General features: G+C 38.0%; 1 protein-coding gene across 8 annotated transcripts in view; it reads left to right on the top strand.

The window, feature by feature from the left end:
• Positions 1-17555, top strand: part of PLCB1 (phospholipase C beta 1) — a 648190-nt gene that overhangs the window by 120355 nt on the left and 510280 nt on the right. Inside the window, exon 1 of one of the 8 annotated variants that reach the window (XM_032461849.1) lies at positions 6218-6239. The exons of the other annotated variants lie outside the window; for them this stretch is intronic. The gene's annotated coding sequence lies outside the window, so the exon portion shown is untranslated. Of the gene's footprint in view, positions 1-6217; positions 6240-17555 lie in introns of those variants that run through there. 8 annotated transcript variants of the gene reach the window in all.

Raw genomic sequence — 17555 nt, 5'->3', positions numbered from 1 at the left:
CACAGGGAACTTCATCTTCCAGCAGGCTAGCTCTGGCTTTTTCTCAGGCTAGCCTAGTTATATTTTCACAGCAACCACACAGCCGCAGAAGAGAGTGTAGAAATGCTTATTTAGACTTGACTCTGACTCCTGAGAACATAGGTAGATCATTTAACTCGCGTCTCAGTATCTTCAAACGCAAAATAGAAATAATGTTCCTGTTGTGAGAGGTTATGTTGAGAATTGTTAAATGTGGTAATGTGACAGAGATGTTTTTTATTTGTCCAGAGTACCAGTAAAATACAGTAATGGAGTAATAAAGAAAGCTGATTTTCTGCTTACTATTTTTTTCAAACATGGATTATTGTTGCTTACTATTTTTTTTTCAAAAACTGATTTTGTCACTTACTATTTCTATCATTTAGTTGAAATTGAAACATAAGTTTCGTATCTGTATCCAGGGGATATGAAGACAGATTTTTGGCTTTCATCACATCAGCTCAGTAAGATAAAGGAATGCTCACTTCATTTTAACATTATATTTTGACTTCCTCTTCTAAATGTTACTTCAAGCATATGGCGAAATATGCTTTGAAAATTAGTAAGCTTTGAGGAATAAATAATGATTTAAACACTCTTTCTTGTGTGAAATGTAGATACTTTTCTTAAAAAGAAAAAGTCACCTAATTTTATTTAATTCTACTGAGCTGTAATCATTCTCAGGTATTAAGATTGACAGATTGTAGATTCAAGTTGAAAATGACTGTTTTCTTGGTGCCACATCAGGAGTAAAATTTACATGGATTTTTGAGTCAATGTTGGGTCAAGTTGGTAAAATAATACTCTTTAGGGTAGTAGCCAGGGTGATTAATTAATCTAACAAAACAACCATTTCTTCTTAATGAAAATCAAACACTGATGGGGATTTTGCAAAACCCTGTGAACCCACTTCACACACTTATGCTAGAAGACCAATGTGTGCAAACAAATCCTCTCCAATAATCAGTCTTCTAATCACATTGAATTGACTTTATTCACTTCATTTTTCTTTTTCCTCCTTTTTACTTGCTGAAATACACTCTGTATTTCCTCTTTAAAATTTTTTTTTGTTTTCAAAAATGTTTCCTTCAGGAATTTGAAAAGTTCAAGGGGAAGGAAAAATGTTAGCCGTCTTCGATTCCAATGAAGGTGGACACTGATTACAAAGTAATGATGGGTGTGGATAAACGGGCATGAGAACCTCCAAGACTGTTGATACCGGACATTGTTTGGAGAACTTTGCATACAGATGTTCACATGTATTACCGCATCTTCATTTAATGAGGGAGACAGATGTGTTTAGATAGACAGATTGATGACTGATCAAGCAACAGATTGATTAATCCGGGGGAAAGAAACAAAAGAGGATGGAATTTTGCAAAGGAAACCTAGTGATGAGAATGATTAAGATTTTGAAATTCTTTTTCCTTGAACTTGCCCTCAGATGTGTGCTAATCTTGATATCTGTGATTAAAATCCAGCTTTGGTTCTTCCACTTGTTGAAGGTGAAAACTGGTAGAAGATCCTTGTTTATTTCTGTCAGTAGCGTTTGCAGTAAGTCATCTGTCTTTGGCTTAAGTGCCTCAGTCATATAACAGCGTTTAAAAATTGTAGAGCTGCTGTTATGTAATTGGCCCCCGTCCATCTTGTACCCCTTCTGCTGATACAGCAAAACAAACCTACGCAAATATGGAAGAAATTATCCACAGCAGACACCAGCCCCCACGCCACACAGTAGAATGCATTGTTGTGCCTAAACTCAGGGTGAAAATACTGAACGTTCTTCAACCAGGGCTGGGTGTAACTTGCCATACCATTGTGTTTTGTTTGATGTTTAAAATTTTTTCTTTACAGAAAGTTTCACTGAAAGTGGGAGAAATCTTTCCCTTTGAAGCTTTGGTTTGCCTAGAAGAAATGTTAGAAAAAAAGAAAAAAGAAACAGGGATAATAACATTCTGGCTTCCTCCCATTTTTTCCCCTCCTGGGGTTTAGTCTAATCTCTTCATCATTTTTTGTTGATTTTATAATGTTAATATTTAAGGCATCCAATAGGAGGTTATATGATTGAAACTTCTGGCAATCTGAATACTATACCTTGAGCTTTCATGAAGTTTTGGCCGCTTCCGTCCCCAGTATAATCACAGAATCCCACTGTTCCATTGTCACCCTTGGTAGAGTTAAAAGTCCATATTCTAAAGTTAATTAAAACCTGAGAATCCAATTAAATTTATGTTAGGAAAACAATTTATATTGCTCTAGATTTATGGTTATTCTCTGTTTCCTTCATTGTTAATACTTTTAGATTCTCTTTTGATGTAAGGTAGAGAAAGTTATGCAGAAGATTATCTAAGAAGTATAGCATATCAAATACCTGGGGCATAGGAGAGTTTTGACTTACAAATTGTCTGATTAATCGAGAACAGAGGGAAGGCAGAGTGTCTTGTATTCAAAGATAAAGTTGTCCTTAAAAGTGTAAAATTAGAGCTTGAGTGTCTTGGAATCAAGCAAGACAGAAATAAAGTGAATATTTATGTCGGTGTATGGGCTTAAGCATCCTACAGCCCAATTACATAACAGGGACAAAAGGAGGTCGCCCTGGTGTAACATCTTGTAAAAGAAGAAGTGAAGTTATATAATCAGACTGCATTAATCAGGCAGCCCGTTCCACCTACATAGACTCTGAAGAAAGAGGGAGGAGGTGGGCAGGGAAGGATTTCTAAGGAATAATGACTAAGAACTCTTTGATACGTGCATTGGTTTCATCCTTTCAAACTTTTTCTTTCTTTTTGGTATCACGCACAATAGCACTCAGGTGCCTAATGACCTAGAGTTTTATTCTTTTAAGTCCTTGATCAAGTTAGTCTTCAGAGCAAAAAAAAAAAAAAAAAAAAAAAAAACGAAAAGAAAGAAAAGAAGAGAAGGAAACTGAGCTCAGTGATTTGAGAAACACCCAGTGCTTGCCCTTTAAGAACTGAGTTTGGGTAAAGAGGGCAAGAAACACCAACTAAGAACATATTTCTTGGGACAGATTGTTTTCAGCATTGGGAAGTAGTTACTGTGCGTATGGAGAATAAGAGTACATCTTTTGTGCCTTGGGATGTATGAAGGCTGGACCAATGTAGTATTGGCATTGTTAAAGTGAATGCAGGTAATGTGACACATTTTGTTAGTCCAGCAGCATCTTGGGAAGGTCCAAAAGATAATGGTTCTGGTAAAGGCAATCGATACAGCAGAATCGTTGTAACCACCATATTTGAATTTTTTCCCTTTCTTTTCTTCAACACCAGTCTTCATAAGGCTTATCTCACTCCTGTGCTATTATATCTGAAACAACAGTAATTCCTAATGGAGAAGTGTATTTTCCTGACTGTCCTTGAGTACATCCAAATTGGGAAAATAAACTCGGAACTGATTTCCACATCGTTTTCTATTATTTTCTCCAAAGTTTGAGTTTGTTGATAGTGATGAACCAGCTGGGAATATGTGCTCATACCATTTCTGTCAGATGCCAGGTGTTGAATGCCTTTTGCTTGTCTCAAATTTGGGGTGACAATTTTTAGTTAAAGAAGTAGACAAATTTAAAGTCCCTGAGGAATTAAATGTAATTGCTGAAACGGGCAACATTGTAATCAGTACACAGCTCTGTTGTACTACTGTTTGCATTTGTACTTCCTCGGATTGCCACACATCTAGTGATGAAGATACCATGCATGTGTGACTTCCCTGTTTTCAATGGAATTATTCACTCAGCGATAGAATTTTGAAACTCAAAGGAGAAGAAATAAGAGTTAAGCAGGAACAATAAACATGTAACAACAGTTCCTGAAACCAGTTAAAGAAGGAGCAATAAATGGAAAATAAAGATTATCAGAGAGATGAGAAAAGTTGCCTCAAATTTGACCCTTTAGAAATGACCATCATTAATGTTGGGTAAACTAAATTTTAACAGGGGAGGCTGGCAAATAATCCAAATTTCTGTTTAAAGACATTTGGTAAGGTAATTTAATCACTTCATAGTATTTGTCTCGTTTATGACTTGGCTTATTATTTCATTAATATTAACCAACAACTACTTATTTTTGGCTCTGATGGACTTGAATCTGAATGTTGCAAAAATTGAAATTGGCAAGAGTGAATTACTTTTTAAACTCATTTCTGATTGCACGTTTGACTTGTTTTAAGACGGGGACTCAATTTTACACATATGTCACTTGGCAACAGTAATTTGCTTCTAAACTTTTACAGTGGAAAATAATTCACCAATTTGGTGGTAACATAGGTAGTAAATCAGTGAAATGCTACCATTTTTCCGTTTCAAAAGCCTGCAGCCTGAGAACGTCCATAAGCAGGCAGGCTCCCCATTGGCTGAACCCAGGCACAGAGCTGCTCCCTTATGGTATGAATTTTTCAAAACTCCTTTAAAATACTGGATTTTAGGGGTGGTAACAATTTCCATTTATTTTATGAGTTGATTTCCAGCAGACTTCAAAAGTATTACTTTTCTTCATAGATTAATTTTTTTAAAAAATGGTAAGAAAATAAATTGTTCCTAAAAGATTATGATGTAAGTACCACGGGCACTGGCATGAGACGGATCTGGGTTCTGATGTCAGCTCTTCTGTATAAGATGTTCTTGGGCAAAGCTGTTACGTTCAGATAACAGTAGTTCACAGAGGTAACAACATAGAAGATGTAAAGATAATCTCTACCTATAAACACTGTTGAAAGTGACAGAAAGAGAAATACCGGGGTGGGGGGGGATCACATATTAATACATTTGATGAATGAAGACAGGAGAACTTAATTGGGACTTTCGATATAAAAACTTACTTTAAATGGTAAGTAACCAGGGTTCACAACTTTTCATATTTGTTTTCTGTCATTTTTTTAAACCATGGCGTTGTTTTTGTATTACACACACGTGTGTGTGTATGTATACTTGCATGCCAGGTAATGAAAATAGCACAAAAATCAAGTTTTTTTTTTTTAAATCACCTGAAATCCCAACACCCAGAAGTAACCATCATTAACACTGGGTTAATGTCATTCCAAAAATACTTCTAAGCATATATGCAGATATAAATATAGATAGAACGGTTGAATATAGTTTTATAAAAATGGGATCATTCTGAGGGTACGATTTTTACAAGAAGCCTTAAAATTTCGATCTTGTATTGAATGCCTCTCTCTGAAGCATGAAGACATGTACCCCCTAGGGTGTCTCACCCTCTCCACCTGTCCCCACGTCTCGATACTTGTTACTTGTGTTATGTTGACATTGTGCATACTGACAACATTCACGTTGTCCTAGAACCATAATTTCCATGTTTGATTAGTAGTCACACAATATTTCAAGGCATTCAGTGTTTTCCATCCATCATTCACCATGCCTTTGCATTTCTAAATTGTTTACCTTCGTCTCTACATTGGCTCTGTTTCATTGTCAAAGTCTATCTAAAGATATTTTTCGGAAGGGCTCATAGGCGCATGTGTTTCATGAGGTCCCCCATGTTTGCCACCATCACTTTAAACATGAATGATGCTGTGCCTCAGTTGGATATTCTTGGGTCACATTTGTAGCCGCTGCTCCATGGTTTCTAGATGTCACCCTGCAGAAGTCTAAGGGAAGCTGATCTTCCCCTGCTATTTCTTTGTTATTTGTTTTTTTATGCCCAGATGCTTTAAAAATTCCTTATTTTCCTCTAAACTGGGGTGTTTGGCATAGTTGCTTTGCTCTTTCCTCCATCTTGCTTGAATGGCCCTTTCCAACATTCTGTTTTTTTTTCTGATGAAGTATTGGTGACTTCTTGACTTTCTTCCTTTATCTGAGACCAGAGTGTTTTCTCTTCACAGGCTGTGGCTTGAGAGCTAAGTGTTCGTAGTTCTTTCTGTTTCTCTTCAGAAAGCAGACCAGAGGGGTCTGATGGCCACATAGCATTCTTCCTCGGGATGCTGGGGTCTGTTTTCCCTCCTGACATTTTGGTGAACGCCCTGTACTAGGGAGGAGGAAGGCATCCCTTCCTGTAGGGGGACGTCCTCAGTCTTGAGTGACTTTCTTAATTCACACTGAAGCACAGCTTGGATCCCTCTTCTGTTTTAGAGAGAATCAGTCTCTCCCGTTTTCCTCACTGGGAGGGCGTGTCTGTATTTCCCAGATAAGAGAAACCACAAGGAAACCTATTCAACTTGTTTCTTTCTGACTTTATGGACGAGAATTCTCAGTAAGTTTGGACTCAGCCATTGGCTTGGGGGTGGGACTGGTGTTTGAAGTCAAACAGTGACTCATAGCAACTCTCCGCCCAGAAAATTCTGTTCTGAGCTGTCAGAGTTGCTGCACTAAGTCAGGCGTCATTGCTTCCTTGTTTGCTTATGTTGTAGTTTGTATTTTACTGTTTTTGCTCTTTTAAAAAATGTATCCTGCAAGGGAGTTTTCACTCTTTATATTAACCTGAAAGTCAGTGCAGGATTTTTGGCAAAAGCCCAGAAAGTTGCTCCTCTGGCCTTTGAAGGTGGTGTCTTGTCGCTGTGGGGAAGCTTTCTGGAAGAGTGGAGCTGCCTGTGTGAGCTCAGCTTGGAAGAAGGATATTTAACTGAACAAGCTGTCTTTTATTTTTTTTACTCTTAGCTCTTGCCCATGTCAAGGGTCCCATGTTTTTCCCAATTTTTTGTTGTCATCACCACTTACAGGCTGAATCAGAAAGAAGATTCACACCTCCTTGACTTTTTTGTTGTTGGGAAATTCTTATTTTTCCTCTTGATTTGTTTTTTCTTGCTCTGAGATTGACTAAACTAAAGGGAAAAGGGAACATTCAGATAAGACATCCTACCAAGATTGTTGAAAACCCCAGCATCTTTTTATTTATGTATGTATTTATTTTATTTGAAGTGTAGTCAGTTTACAATGTTGTGCCAATTTCTGGGGTACAGCATAATGTTTCAGTCAGACATGTACATACATGTATTCCTTTTCATATTCTTTTTCATTGTAGGTTGCTGCAAGATATTGAATATAGTTGCCTGTGCTATGCAGTGGAAACTTGTTGTTTATCTATTTTATATATAGTAATTAGTATCTTCAAATCTTGACAAACTCAGCATCTTTAATGATTTGAAAGCAAAACTTAAAAAAAACAGTAGCTAAAATAAAGAATGCTTAAAATTTGTGGGTTTTTTCCTTTCCACAATGTGTTTCTGCAGGAATTCTCGCTGATTTAAAAGGCAGAATTACATCAGATTAACATCCCCAGGTGGAGCGAGCTTTCTGTTTTACTTTCCAATGCTATTAATTGAATCACATTGAATTTTTTTTTATGAGCACCCATCTTGTTCACGGGCGAGAATAACAAGGAATCATTAGATTTTCCTCTGTATTCTTCACTGTGTGTAGAGCACTGCTTGAGATACCTGCCTTGGACCATGGGTTTTGAGGGTTAGGTGAGCAACCATATAGACAGCCCTTGGTCAGTGCCTGGTAAGTATTATCAGCAGAGGGAACTTGCTGCTTTGGTTGTTATATCATCCAAGGGGAGTTTCCTCATTTGGCTTTGTTCTTATTGAACATTCTCTTTGAGGGATTTTGACCTTAAATGAGATTTTGCATAATATTTATAAAGTCTAGACTCTGTTGGTTTTCCATTTGAACTTTTGCCTAGAACATGTTGGTTTCACTGGTTAAAACATGATGTAAGTAAAGTCAATGGATTTTGTTGGGGACAGGCTCTCCAACAACAGTCTTAACCTTAGCATCCAGAACCAGAGCAGTAAGGAAATCACATATTCAATGACACACCCATAGCCCTTGCATGAAAAGTGTCAGTAGAATTAAGGATTTGGATCGCTACATCCTTGACTTTGATCTTGACCTCACTCCTGCGTAGCTCACCATTCATTACGTTGCATTTCTACGAGAGTTTTATTCCCTTTGCACTCATGAAAATTATACATGGAGTCATTTTTATATGAGGCTGCCATCTTCCTGAGCCACCCACCAAAGGAAAGGTGTTTTGAGCATAGTATCCTAAATCTGGATTATTTGAAATAAACAAATATTATGATCATTTTACTTGATGATTTGCTTTGAATGTCTTAAGTTGCTGTGAATGTTTCGTATCAACCATGCTTGCAGGTGTGTCCTTGTATCTGCGGCTTTGGTACCAGCTGGGAGTGTGTGAGGAGTGCAGAAGAGGCCGTAGCCCAGGCCTTCTGAATCAGAATTTTCATTTTTCGAAGGCTCATGAGAAGTTCACATGCACGTCAATGTTCAGTGTCGTAGCGCTCGAGTAGCTGAGACCTTCTTTGATAGGGGAGACCATCACACTCCAGAGAAACATGGATATAGAAGACCTTGAGACGCATGAAACAGAAACTTGTAATAGTAATGAACTGTAGGCTTAAAATGGTTAAAATGGTCAGTATTATGTTTTCTGTGAACAAAAGTAAATAAGCTACAGTATAATCATAGAAAAGAACAGAGGTGAAAGCGAACGTACCACAGCTACACTCAGTCGGATGAATCTCTCCAACATAATGTTGAGTAAGGAAAGTTATACAGAGCATAATGCATAACATCAAAGAGATGTGAGTTCATTTATGTAAATGACAAAATAGGCAAAAATAAACCATGGAGAATAGGGATGAAAGTGAAGTGATTGGTGTAAAAGGAGAAACACTGACAGAATGACCCGAGGAGGCAGGTTGCAAGTTATCTTCAGTGGGGGGCGGGGGTATAGTGACCTTTAGTTTAGGGGGTGTCAGGTAAGGATCAGGAAGGTAAATGAGGGTTCCTCTGGGTGCTGGGAAGTGTTCTATTTCTTTATCTAGGTATTCACTTTATAAAATTTTTTAAGGTTACATTTAAAGTGCATGTTTCTATATGTGTTATATTTCACAATCAAATGCTTTAAAAATAATATAAGTGGTCATATGGTGAGAATGGTAGTGGGAGAACTGGATGGAGTGAGAGTGAGTCTCTTAATTTTATACCGTATCTATTTAATATTTTTAATAAAGAGGGTATTACACTTAATTTTTTAACACCTTTATTGTGGTCTGGTTCCTGTACAGTAAACTAGACACATTTCAGATGTACACTTTGATGGATTTTGATAGATGTGTATACACCAGTGAAACCACCACCACAATCAAGATACCCAACATTTCCATCACTCCCCAAGACGTGCAATCCTTGAATTCTCAATATTACACTTAACTTTTTTAAAACTAGAAATACTGTATCAATGAGCTGTCAAATGACCTGGATTAGATAACTGCCAAAAAAAAAAAAAAAAAAAAATCTCGGTTTTACATATTGAACCTGCACCACCTTCCAGAAAATAAAAAGACTTGTTTTGTGCAAGTATAAAATTGGATTTATCTTCAGAAATCCACTGTGCTGTATTAAATTCTGCTTTGAAACCCTACTTTTTGACCTAGGTCATTAAACCCTAGGTGTTTAATTACAAATAAAAAGAAAACTATGAAGGAGGATGGATTTATTTGTTCCTTTTTCAGACTGAGCATGGCTTGGCCAAGGCCTGAAGCAGGGGAACCGTTCTCCCCACAGACAGGGCTCACAGCAAGCCAGATTCACTTCCTTCTTTGGATCACACATTACATTTCTGAATAAGGCCATTTCTCCACTGAGGATCAGGAGACACCGGAGTGCAGGAAGGTTAGGCTTCCGCCGTGAGAACGTCACGTTACCCTCGGCCCATCGGGCGGCTACTTCTTCTCGGGTCTGTGTGTCCGGTTCAGGGGTCCTTCTGCACTGGCTACACAAAAAAACTAACAACCCTTCTAAAAATAAAAGTCTTATTTTGGGGGTAAGATGGCTTTGAAAATTGAATAAAGAATTAGGGTAAACAATGTCAGCATATTTCTTTTGAAAGTTTGCATTTAGCTCGGAAAGCAGCGTCCTGTTGGAAATCTAGAAAACAGCTAATCGAAATTCGTAGATACTGACAGGGATATGTAGAATAGATAAACAAGATTATACTGCATAGCACAGGGAAATATATACAAGATCTTGTGGTAGCTCACGGTGAAAAAGAATGTGACAACGAATATATGCATGTTCACGTATAACTGAAAAATTGTGCTCTACACTGGAAATTGACATGACATTATAAACTGACTATAACTCAATAAAATAAGAAAAAAAAAAAAACAGCTAATGAAGAATATCATCTTAGGAAAAGGTACATATACTGTAGGAAGCCCGTGGGTTATACTTGGGTCACCATTGTTGACTTCAAATCACTGTGACTTTTTATTTATATTTAAAAATAAGTTATGTCATGTAAGTAAACGTAGGACTCCTTTTAAAGCAATTTTCCCCCTTTTTGCCTTGTGCTATTTGCTTGATTAAATTATTTTTGAAAATCAGTTTATGGTAGACACCATGAATTCTGTTCAGTGAGTAATTCAGCAGCGAAGATCAGACTTTTAAAAGTGCATAGGAAATAAGGATGTTTGTTTACTAGATACCTTTAAACTTTCAGACTTATTTTACCAATAAATCTTTACGCATCAAAGAACAAAGATCTGCACAAAGAGATCCATTAGGTAACCCTTCTTTCTGCTCCTTAACTCATTTCCAAGTTGGCTTTGTGTCTTTAGCCTAAAAAAGTCCTCAAAAGTATAGGCAGAATTTGTATGAAGATGTTCCCCAGGGTTATTTTCTTGGTATGGTTGTTTTTAATTATTGTCTTTTACTTTTTTCTTAGTTTTCCTTTCAAATTAACAACAACAAAAAACTCCGATATGCTTATCATTCAACAAATACGTGTTTACATTTAGAAGTCTCCCTTCCTTTTATTAACATTCTAGTTGTGGAAGATATTGCATATATATATTACAATAACAGGCAGTATTCTAAATGCTGTCTACTTAGTAGTTCGGAGATTTAGCGATGTTGGATTTTTCACTTTATTATGTATCCCTAGTATGTTTTGCAGCTACTTGTCATTTTCATTAAAGAAGAAAACACTAGATAAACTATCATAGGAAAATCTGACCTGGGAACATTTAAAGAAACACAGAAAATGTTTAAGTGTTCAAATGCTGAAGCTGTCATTTCATATTTCATACCTTGTAACTATTAGATACATTGATTCGCATCTGATACCAGTCACGTGATCTCTCAGAATGTACTGTTTCTATGTAGCACAGTCTCTCTGGCAGCGTGAATAACACCTACTCTGGGGGTCAGCTGTGTGTCCAGCATTAGTGTTCTCCTTCCTGCCAGTTTTAGTTTATAATGAAGAGGGGAAGAGGATAAAGATGAAATAGAAGCAATCTAAAGCGTGTAAATCATGCTTTCTTCCCTTATGATCTTAATCTTCACTTTTATTGCCTTGTTTGGGGACAAGGTTGTATATAACCACACCCTGAGACCTGGGTTAGGTCATCTGGCCATGCTGGGTAAGAGAGCGCTTTGACTCTCAGGTTTTAAGTCATCTGGTGTTTCAAGTTTGCATTGGGAGGTGGTGAAGGAGTGTAACCAATATTCTCTGATCCTTCCTTCAGCAGGAAGCTGTTTTAAGTCAACCCTCTGTTCAGATTTTTTGTAAACAATGAAATAGTCTTCGTTTCGTGCTATATCCAGCAAAGAAAATGACAGCAGTGATGTGGAGGCAGGATGTAAACAGATATTGCCTCAATTCTACTTGTTTAAAAAAATAAACAAGCGAAATAAGGGAAAATAATCTATAGTTTGTTTTATTTATTTATTTTTGTTTGTTCTTTGGCTACTTGTGTCTAAGTTAGGTCAGAAAACAAACTACTTTCAGTTAAACCTCCTTTTCTATTTCTTTTAATGCTATTTTTTTTTCTCCCATAAAATTAATGAGGGATCATGGTGGAAATTTTGGAAAGAGTTGCATATTGGTTAGAATATGAGATTCAAGTGTCTTATGATGACAGCTGATTTCTGACCCATATTATGCTGAGCTAGGCAGTTGAGAGCTGATGTTGTGGTCCATGGTGTCAAGAACTTGGACTCCTTCCATGTTATTAGGATGCCCTCCTCAAACATTGATCTCACCTCATGGTCTAAAATGGCTGCTTTCACTCCAGCCTTCACAGTCACCTTTCAGCAAGGAGCAGAAAAGAGAAAAAGAATATTCTGGACATTCCTAGAAGTCTTATACATCACTTTCATTTAAATTCCATTAGTTTGTGCTCAGACACTTAAGGGGAACTAGAAAATTTAGTCTTAACTTCAGGTGGTCACGTGCTCAGGTAAAATTAGTGGTTCCATTATGGTAAGAAGAAAAGGAAGATTGAATATTGGGAAATAGCTGGCAGTCTTTGCCACAATACATAAAAGCATAAAAAAGAAAGAAGTATCTCTCATAAATTCACCATCTAAAGATAATCTCACCTTTAACTTTTGGCACATTTCCTCTCATTACCTTAATGCATTTAATATTGTAAACAGAATTACACTAGAGGTTAAAAATATGCTGATTTTGTTTTATGTAATAGCTTACCATGAACGCCTCTGCCAGCATTTAATGCCCTTCACCACATTATTTCAATGGCTGCACAATATTACATACTATATATATATGTATCATATATTTACCTGAAGTCATATTTTTGAACATTTAGATTTTTCTAAAGACATCAGTGTTTATAAATCTTTTTTGTGGCAAAATCTTTAACTTAGAGATACAATGGACATTTTAAGGTTATTAATTTCAGAAAGATGACGCAGTTATACTCGCACAATTACGTCTAAGGGAACTTCCTGCACTAAACCTTTCCCACTACTAACTAGCATAATTTTTAAGATTTGAGAATTAACAAGTGGTCTCCTATTGTTTTAATTTCAGTTTCTCTGATAATAAACAACTTTGAACTTTTCAAAAATTTTCTTGGTAATTTGAGCATCTAGTTTTAATTTTCTCTCCTTATGACCTTTATTTCTTTCCTTACTTACTAATTTGTGACAGTTCTTTGTATGATAAGGATATTAATAAAATGTCTTTAATTATGTTCAAATGATTTCCCAGTTTGGAGTTCGTCTTCTGCTTCATTAAGTATTAATATTGCTGGAAATTTGTTTCGTTACCCTATTTACAACAGATATTTGATTTGCATTTAGTAAGCAATCAATGAATGTTCACTTAATGAGAGACTGAAAGAGTGAACAGTTAGATTTATTACCACATGTTACGGTGCTTAATGCTTACGGCTGGTTTTTCCTGCTTTTTATCGGGACTTCCTCATCCTGAAGCTTTAATTTTGATTGGTATCTTGGTTGACTAGAGTATATATTTTGGTGATACTTTTGAGAAAGATTTCATATGGATTAAGCTTGGTGTTCTCAGGCATATCAAGACATGGTTCTATTGACTTTACCAAGTACCTGGGTGATAGGATGTAACCCTTCATTACAGCCGTTTCCCCTCAAAACTCTTTTGACCTTCTTCCCTTATCTTCTGGTGTGTGGTAGGAGGGGTATGGTATCTTGATTTTTATTTCTTTGTAATAGCTTGTTGCAGTTTTTATCTTCCTGAAAGCTCTAAGGACTTTTTATTTCTTCTCTTCAAATATTTTTAAAGAAACAAGTCATTATAATACGTGTGGATATTGACAATGTTTCATAACGTTCGCTTGGAGTCTTGGGAAATATTTTAGATGGACAGATTTGAAAATGTTGCCTTCTGCTTTGCCCTTAATTCTTCATTCTCTTGGGTCTGTCTGGCCTTAGCCTCTGTACTATTTGGGTTTACTTTTCGTATCTATTACCTTCTTTCTCATTGCTTTAATCTTTTTTTTTTTTTCTCCTCCCCATGCTGGGAGAGTTTAAAAGGCTTGTTCCTGCACCAGTGATTTGATTTTTCTGCTCTGACAATTAAGCACCCTATTTCTAATCAAGATTTTTAATTTTGCTTTGGTACTTTTCTTCCTTTGACATGTCTTCTTTGCCTCTCCGGCTCTTGTTTTGTCTCTGCCTGTGTTTTAGCTCCTGTTTTGTCTCATCCTCTGGCCTTATCTTCTCATTGTTTATATACTTCTTGTTTCAAGGAGTTTTATTGATCCTGTAAAGCAGATACTTCACTTGTTTTGCCATATTAACACTTCCTCAAATGTGTGTTCCTCTTCTTTTTCCTATATATTGCAGGATCTTTAGGGATCAAGCTTTTAAAACTTAAAAAAAAATTGCTTTTAATAGTTATTTATCTAAGTCATCTGTGACTTAAACCTGCCATTTGCTCATAACCGTGATATAATGATGGTTAGATTCTTGGATCCTTCCATGTCTCTACATTTAAAAAAAATTTTTAAGGAATCCTTCTCTGGATGTTGTATTAATAAATTTATATTGCATGTTTAGTGACCTAGCCACTTGAAGGAAATGGTGGTTTTCTGTATTTAACTTTATTCTCGGCCTGGCCTGCTTATCAGGTACACGGTGTGACCAGGTGTGACCTTCTTCCACCTGCTGCATCATTGAAATACACTCCAGGTCAGGAAGATGCTCAGAACTTTGCTTGGATAGCTGGTGCGTAAGGCCAGGACGTCTCCCCTGGGGCAGGCTACTCCTGTGGCCTCCTCGTTTGTACCCACTACCTGGGGGGGGGTGCGGTGGGGCTGGGGTTCCTGAGATCCTGCAAGGATTGCTTTCAGTCATACTGTGTTTATTTCTCAAGATGGTGGCATGCAAGGCAGCCCTTGGTGCTATCCTTCAATTTCCCTTCTCTTCAAGTGCAGCAGAAGTTTGATGCTGAGCATGGTTAGTGTTGTTTCAGGGCTGACATATGACTCCCTGCGTGTTACAGTCCGTTGGTCATTTCAGAATGGATCCGAGAGGCAGAGCATAAGACAGTAAGATGTTTTCTTAGGCTGCCATCTTATGTGTAAGTGCCAAGTTTATATCAATGCCATTCACTCAGACTGTATGTACTTTTATGACCTGTGTAGTATCTAATGACCCTATTTCCACATTATTTGGTATTCCAGCAAAAAAGGCATCGTGTATCATACATTATTTTTCTACTTCCTCTTGTTGCCTGGCTCCCTTGCACTCATGAGAGTTAGTGACTGGCTGAACTCGACCCCGGGATAGACCTGTAGGTTCCAGGTGAGGCAGCTCTCATTGGGATGAAGGCAGTTTTCAGAAGGAGCAACTATGAGCTGTTAGCGGCTGATGCTCAGGAGCCGGAAGATGGGAATCAGGCAGAGCCCCAGAGCATCCTATGTGGGACTCCTGAACATTTCCTTCTGTGTGAACTGTATGTGTAAGCTCTTTACCCATTTCCCTGTTTGTTAATTAATTGTCAATTATTGAACAGATAGTTAGAGATCTTGAGTATTTCTAAGAGATTTCCTTCAATGAAAGTCCAGAGATTGGCTTACCAGGGCTCTTTATATGACGGAGAAGATCTCGTCATATTAAGGCCGTTATCCTTTTATCTCTTATATTTCTAATAAAATACCTTCCTAGTTTCCTCTTTTCTTTGTAAAATATGTGATGGTTTTAGCCTGAAGAAGTTGAAAAGTCTCCTACTATTGAGATTATCAGTGGCTTTTAAAAATAATTCTTTCATTTGTTTCCTGTATGAAGAACCACCCGGGTGATTTATCAGGCTGGTGAGTACTCGGATCCATATTTTTCATCTCTTGTTTTAATATTTACTTTTTTTTAATCCAACGAGAACTTACTTTGAACTTTTCTGATCAGTGAGATTCTAATGAATGTATTTTCTCCAGAAATCACCAGCCAATGTTTATAGAGCTTTTTATTAAGTATTTCTTACCTGTTCATATGTGACTTTCTTTATCCTGTACCCCAAAGGATCACACTTCAGTGTTTTATATATGTATATATATAATGTATTTATATATATTTATATTTATACATATACTGTATAATATGATATAATACTAGCATATAATGTATTTATGATATTATTTGATACAATATGAACATACATTTATATATTTGTAGGTATGCATTTAGCATAATACTGCAGGTGTCAGGGATGTTTAATAATACAAAGTTTGTGATTAGAATAAAGGAAGAGACAGGATGTCACCAGCTTGCTGATGAGAACTGCCACCCAAAATACTTCATTCTGTCCCCAGGAAGCTTGCCAGGCTGTGGGGGAGGGGCAGAGAGCCAGATGGTGCCTGTGGTTCCACATTGATGATTCCTACAAGGATGGAAAGCAGTGACTCAGCCTCGGTCCCCTGGGAAGCTGCTGACAAGGCAGGCATGTTCCCTGCGTTCATCTCTACAAGGTGTAATAATTAAGCCAGCAGAATCATAGCACCTGCCTGGTGGATGTACAGAGAATCAGCATAGGCCCTCTTGGCTTGTTCATCACCTCAAAGTCACCTGCACAGCCTAGGAATTGCTTAAGGAATTTACAGCATTTACATGTGACCCCGAGTTTTGCCCCATTATTGCCGCAGAAACCTAAATTGGGCAGTTAGAAACCTGTGTATGACCAGGGAAGCTTAAGCCTTGAGGATTTAGGTAGCGTTTACTAATGTCAGTCTTGAGAAAGATTTTAGATGTTTTCATGGAGAAGAGGACCAAGGCTGTGTACTGGATTTGGCCTCATGGATGTGTGTGGCTGGCAGCCCCTTAGCAATAGCACCCTGGGCTAGAGGATTTCTCCATTCATCATGTATCTGTCAGTTGTGTGTCTCTTCATGACTCAGGCTGGTTGCCACTAAGCTGGACAGTGGGGGACCCTCCCCACCAGCACATCAGGAATTCTTGGCAGATCTTTAAGTCTGTTTTTCAGGTCTGCCCCCTCCACTCCTGCATTCCCATCAGGAGGCCAGTGCAAACGGAAATAGGGCCTTTTGCTCCCTGCTTCCTCTCCTCTAGGGGCCTGGCGGCAGCGAGGAAATGAGAGATAGGTGGCTGCTCATCTGGAGTTGGACCTCTGGCCCAGGGAAGCTGCAGGGAAAGGAAATTCTGGAGAGATGAGAAGTTACTGTCTTATGTCAGGTTGCCTAAGAAGCAGAGCTGGACAGTGGGATTCTCGTGCAAGTCATGTATTGAGGGAATGATCTCAGGAAAATGCGAGAACAGGATAGGGCTGGAAGGAAGTCGAGATGGCGCGAGAGGGACCTCACTTCAGCTTGGTCCCTCAGGAAGCCCTGGAGTAGGACTTGCCCCATGTGGATTCCAGCATGTCACTGGCTACCGGCAGCTCCCCTGATCCAAGAGTGGGTGTGTAACCTTCCAGCCACCTCCAGCCAAGGTGGCACTCCAGCCAAAGGCACTTCTTCTCAGAAGAGTGCAGATGGGATCTGTTAGCCAACACCTGCAGCATCTGTGGAGTTGGGGCACCAGCCCAATGGAGGGGAACTGAGCAGGCGTCTGAAGCATCACCTACAGTTATTGCCTTCACCTTCCTCTCCCTGCCCCAGCAGTCATTCTCTCTAACACTCTGTGCATATAGACTTAGCATTTATAGCTCGTGTCTCTGTGTTTTTACCACTTATTGTCTATCTCTTCTCCATGAGATTTCATAAACCCTGTATTTCATCAATACTGTATTACCAGCTTC

This window comes from Camelus ferus, chromosome 19 (genome assembly GCF_009834535.1).
Source record: "Camelus ferus isolate YT-003-E chromosome 19, BCGSAC_Cfer_1.0, whole genome shotgun sequence".
NCBI classification, from domain to species: domain Eukaryota; kingdom Metazoa; phylum Chordata; class Mammalia; order Artiodactyla; family Camelidae; genus Camelus; species Camelus ferus.
The sequence above is the reverse complement of the archived record's forward strand: the minus strand, read 5'-3'. Positions and strand labels throughout refer to the sequence as shown.